We start from the raw sequence: 6,154 nt of genomic DNA, 5'->3' as shown, positions 1-6,154 counted from the left end.
CAGGCGATGGTGGTGCTGGGGGGCTGTGAGCCCAGCCAGTCTCCCTGAGATCCCAAGGCTCTGTCCTGCAAGAGGGGTCCCCACAGCTGGGGATGCGTCCTGGTGTCTGTGGTGCTACCAGGGATGGGGCCAGTCCCAGAGGGACTGGGTGCATGTGGCATCCCACTGGGCAGTGGCTTGGACGCTGTAAGAGGTGCTGCTGCAGACCTCTCACCATGGGTAGTGTGCTGCTCGCCCAGCTCGCTCCCATTTAAACAGCAATGGCTAATATAGACTCATCCTCCATCCCCAAAGAAAGAGACCCTTCTTTCTTTTCAAAGCTCAAAGCATCCAGAAACCTCAGAAAATCCACTGGCACAGCCCAATGGCAGCACCTGCTCAGTGCTCAGACACACTTTGTGATGCCAAGGCAGGTGCTCATTCATGGGACACTCCCTGCACCCTGGGCTGCAGAGCACCTTGCCAACCCCCTTGCCAAAGTGTTACCCCACATAGCTTCTGCTGAAGTCTGGAGGATGTTGCCAAGCTTCAGCTCCCCAAGCACCTTCTGTGACTGGTGCTGTGACAGCTGCTCTGTCACCCAGCTCCCTTAGGTACGTCAAACTGAAGTTCCCCTCACAAAGCCGAAAAGCCACTTTAAAACAAGAATCTTGGATTATAATTCCTAATCCCTTCATTTGCAGTAAGTGCAGAGAGGGGACAGAAATGCCCTTCTCCCTCCTGCAGGACCCAACGTGCTTCAAAAACACATCGAAACATTTGTGCTGGGCTGGCAGCAACCTGGATTGGCCACTTGTCTGGAGGGTAGTAGCACTGTCAAGAGAGATGGAGGGAGATGTTGTCTGCCTCCCACAAAGACCATTAATCTCTCTGTTCCTTGTCCTTGTCCCCACCGAGGAAGCATTTTTAAAGACACGCCAGTCAGCTCTGATGTGTACCAGAGAGGGATGCACAGACAAGGGCGGTTGGGCTCAGCTACGCACACAAGGGCAAGCTGCAGCCAAAAGGCACACAGGCTCTTTGGGGATGTGCAGGGATCAGAGCAGGAGGTCAGTGCTGCCTGCACGCTGAGGCACAAGGCACAAGTGCCTCCTGTCCAACCCCTCGTCCCCCAGGGACAGCCCAGAGGCTGATGTACCTCCGAGACTGTGTGCACAGATCTGGAGCCATTGAGCAGTCGGGAGGCAGCACTTCAGGCTGACAGCAAGGGCTGAGTTCACATCTGAAGAACTCCACATCTGGACAAATGCAGGGCAGCTTTTGGCTGGAGCCAGATCAGCAGCATCAGCACAAAAGTTGTATTTTTCTTTACATGGTCATTGTGGGAGTATTTGTGTTTTCCCAAACAGCACGACACAACTTAACTTGGCCAAGAGCTTTCTCCGAGTCATGTAGTCTTTGACAGGAGGAAAACATCCAGCTGGGCAGCCATGCCCTGATCTGCCAGCAGCCCTTGGGCTCACAGGAGATGTGGTGTCTGGGCAGAAGAGCCCCTTGGGCAGTTACCTGCCCTGTGCTATGTTATAGACCCCTCTGAGGCCAGTCCCTCCCCCTCTATTGTTTCTCCACTGACTCAGGCAAGTCCCTTCCCAAGGAGTTAAGTTTCCTTGTCTGGAGGCAGAAACAGCCAGAGCCCCTGGGGTCCCATAGGGAAAGCTCCTGTGGTACATCAATACAGCCAGGATGAGCTCCTCCATGGCTGCTCTGCGTGGGGCTGCAGCTGTGGGGTGAGGGCTGCTGGTCCCCAGTGCCTGTAGTGGGGACACGTGCCACCCCATGAGAGGCTGTGGCTGGTCTCTGGGACCCTGATGAAGGCTGATGCCGTTTTCTTGACAGCGCAGCGGCATCATGCCAGGCTGTCAGAAGGCATCTCCATCAGCGTCACGGCCGTCAGGTATCGGCACGGGGAGCACTAACCTCTCCTGAGTGTCTCCAGACATGGACACTTCCCAGCTGACAGCATTGAAGGGATGATGGATACGTGCTTGGCAGGAGCCCCACACTGCCCTTGGCAGTGCTGCCTCAGCCACCACTGCAGTGAGGACACTGAGATGCCACGTCTGTCCCCTGCCACCCCCCTGGTGTCTGCCCTGGGGCCACCACCTGGGAATCTCCCATGGTCATGGTCCTGGGGCTCAAAACAATTTATAAAGTGGTTTACAGACATACAGGGGTCCCAGCCCTTGGAATGTGGCAAGGCAAACACCAAAGCCAGGAGAAATGCCAGACAGTCCCACAAGCAGCCCTCCCCGGGGCACAGGAGGGAACATATGAGGACCTGTGATGGATAGGGCACCAGTGTGTTACTGGAGGGAGGGACACAAGCCCTAGAGGTTTCTCCTCACAGGGTGAACAAACCTAGGGGTCCAGGGTGATAGTGTCACTGCCACCCTGCAACTTTGAGCAGGTCCAATACCTGTCTTGACCTCTGATCATCATTTTAATGTATTTTTAAAGGTACTAGAAGCAGAGGAAAGCTTTTAAAACACATGGGGTGCGCAGTGCTGTGGCTTTTGCTTTCACAGCACCCTCGCTCCCCTCCATCAAGGCTACAGAGGACTGTAAGCACAGGAGAGGAAAATATCTGGCACCCCTGTTAGATGTCAGTGAAACAGCACTGGCTTCCCGCACGAGGCAGAAAGGCTGCTAGCAGAGATGGTGAGAAGCTCTGGAGAAGGAAGGCAGCACGGATGCTACGCAGGGCTGATTGGGTGAGCAGGGAAGGGTCAGCGCCCCAGCTTCTGCGCAGAGGCTGCCTCACCGCTCGCTGCCAGGCTGCCTGCCTTGGCCATCCCCTGGCCCAGCAACAGGCATGCCTGTCTCATGATTCGGGGCTTGATGGTTCACTGGCACCAAGCAGGACTGAGGAGGAGAGAAAAGCTGGCATGGGCATGCAAGCCTCTTCCCAAAGAGGGAAGCTGAGGCAGGAGAGCAAGAGGGAGGAAGAAGTGGCCAACACCTGATCCAAGGGCTGCTGCAGTGGCCGAGATGATGGAAAGCGAGAGGGTAGGCAGCCCCCATGGGAGCCCTCATCTTTCCACCTTCCCTTGACATCCCTTCTCTCCCCTTTCCAAGAACTTTGAAAAGGTGTAATGATCAGAATGGTCTTTGCACTCTTTCTTAAGAGCTAGCTCCCAGGTGTCATTAGTAGGTTTCAGAGTTCCAAGGCTTTTTCTTCTTACCCTCAGCTCCTCAGGTGGAGACTGAGTTAGTTATTACAAGAGTTACTATTAGATGTTATTATGACAATAATAGCTAGAGTCATGCAGAGACAGGATTAGACATCAGGAGAGGAAAACCATCCTGTGTGGGCACACCGTGTGGCCTCCAGTGCCAGCACTGGCATCCGGTGCTGAGCACCATTTCACATGCTCAGCTCCTGAGGAAATCAGGCAGTGTGCTTGGTGCAAGCTCCTTCACCATGGGTGGGCTAGTAGCCCTCAATGCAAGCAAAACCACAATGGACATGCCTTTTATTGGTGCAGAACCCCTCCCCACTTGGGCATCACCACCAACTGCCACCAAGTCCCCCCAATCCATAGAGAATCCTCCTGGGACAGGAGAGGGATAAGGACCAGTCGTGCATCCAGAATGATACCAGCTTGAAGGGCATCCCCATACATACAGCCCAACTGCTCCCAACACATCGTTTAGTAGTTATGGAGAGACTACAAGCTGCATGGTGCTCGGCTGGCTGAAGCCTTACAGTGCCACACGGCATTGGTATCGTGTTAAGGACGTTGCACACATGTTTTACAACCAGCTGCCAGCTGTTGGAGCACATCTGGGAGAATGGTAGCAGGGAGAGCTCCCCTCTCCCGAGAGAGAGGATCGCACCCGCATCTCCAGGGGAAGCAGCACTTGAGCAGCAATGAAGCAATCTTGCCTTTCCCATCACCCCTCTCTGCCCCTGCTGCTGTGGCAGGGGATGCGGGCAATGACATTTATTTTATTTTTCCCAGTGCTCAAGAAAAAGAGGATTTTGGAGGGATTTGAGCACAGCTCCCTAAATAGCTCCTTAGAATTAAGAAGTTTCACAGGGGATTATTTTGAGTGGCTGCCCATGGTGGAAGGGAGAGGCCGGCAGGTGCTGCAGGGGCAAGGGGGCAGAGAAAAGGTGGGAGCAATGTAGGTGAGCATGGGGCAGTGGGATCCCCTTCTGAACCACAGCATAGAGAAGCAGGGAGCATCCCACCCCCAGCCATGCACGTATCCTCTCTTCTGGCTGGGTCAAAAGGAACGAGGAGCAGAGCGGTCGTCAGCAGAAGTGATGCACCATGGGAACAGCACAAAAGCGGTTCTCACAGAGGCATCACTGGCACCGACCAGCACGTGCTTTTCAGTCGGTACCCAAAGCCTGACGTCAAAAGGCCAACACACAGATATGGCTGCTTTGCTGGACCTGCCCATAGTAGCATTTCTGAAGCACAGGGTGAGTTCAACAGGACGTCCCCATCCTGACCTGACTAGACAGAAAACCTGTGTACTGTGGTGGGAAGGCTCTTCTAGCACTAAGGATGGGATGAGTTTGAAATGCCAGAGAAGGGGATCAGTCAGTCAGATAGAGCTTGACAGAGGGCAAATTCCTCCCTGCAAGTCTGTTAATGCCAGACTTTGCAGGTCCAAACATTCATGGTGGAAGTAAAATAGTGCAAAACCAGGAAAGGCCACAAAATCAGAACAGTCACAGCTCTGCAGAATCTGGTAGAATATGGGTTGAAACGCCTTTTCTAGTAATAATAAGAGATAGAATTTCTCAGCACAGTGCTTTCTGGTACAAAAAGGAAGAGAAGATAGCCAGAACTTCATTATAATTTCAATATTGGGGTGGAAATTGGTCCTTAGGGACTGGATCTGGACAAAATGCTGGGTTCCTTTGTGGGGTTCTGAGCTCCAGTTTTCATCAGGCAGAAGAGTTGAGCGAGTGCACAGTGAGGGGCTGAGCCACAGGCACGCAGGAATAATAAGGCTGGAAGGAGCATGCATGAGAGAAGCAGGGAAGTGAGGCTGGTAATAATAGAGATAGAAATGAGGGAAGAATGGAAAAGAGAAGTGAGGGAGAGCTGTAATTTGACAGTAGTGGAAGCAAAAAAAGCAGGAAGCAGCAAGTTGAGGCATGTGATTTCTATGGAAGAGATGATAGTAGGGAAGAAGAGAGGCAAGAAAAAAAGGAGCAGGGCAGGAGGGAGAGCAAAGGTGAAAGTCACAGGCAGGAAACTGTGCAAATTGTTAAGCCTCATCAAATATTATTATTATGAGCTGCTATACCTGGACTGATATTCTGCACCTGCCACACACAAGGCCAGAAGTCAGAGAGATGCTGGGACTAAAACCCTAGCAAAAAGGAATTTGAGATGTAGGGATTTCCTCAGTCACTGTGGATAAGACTTTGGTTTTTGGACCCTTCCTTCTCCACTCCCCTGAAAGAACAACCTGGATGGTACAACCCTTTGAACAGCTCTCCAAGCAACCAAACTCTTTGGCCAAGAGTTTCAAAAATTACCACTGACATTGATTTGTTCTACCTCAGACCTGAGCTGTCCCAATAAAGCTGGAAAAATTGATGTCTTCCGTATTTTCTTAAGGGCCTCTCTCAAGAATTGACTCTTTTGCCCATCACCCACAACTCTCAGTCAGTATTTAAGGGGAGAGAGGTTATGTGATCTGGATACACAGGAAAAAGCAGGTTTCTAGTAAAGGTCACTACCACAAAGGTCAGCGGTTAACACGTTTTCAACACAGATGTCCCTCTCAAAGGACATACACGTATATAAGGAGTGTTTTTCTTTACTCCTCATTTATAGAAATAATAGAAATAAGTGAAAGTGGAATATAAAACTTCAGCTATACAAGCGCTTGTAATTGCAGGACAAGGAAAGATGACATGTCTGTGACTGGCTGAGATTAATTGTGATGAACTATGATTGCAGCTTTCAGTGTTTGGCTTTCGGCTTTACAAGATCAAGTCTGTAAATTCAGTGTTTCCTCATGTCTGTTTAACAGCTGAGATTTTTTTGACGTAAACACTCTTAACGATTAGATGCAGGACAGGGCGTGATCTCAGCTTGGGGTGTTGGAGACTGCAAAACATACACTCAAGGCCTGGCAGCTGCGACCGCTAAGAGCCAGGACAGAGCACTTACCATGTGTACAA

The sequence above is a fragment of the Apaloderma vittatum genome, unplaced genomic scaffold (genome assembly GCF_000703405.1).
Source record: "Apaloderma vittatum isolate BGI_N311 unplaced genomic scaffold, ASM70340v1 scaffold10941, whole genome shotgun sequence".
Lineage (NCBI taxonomy): Eukaryota > Metazoa > Chordata > Aves > Trogoniformes > Trogonidae > Apaloderma > Apaloderma vittatum.
Note: the sequence above shows the minus strand (reverse complement) of the source record.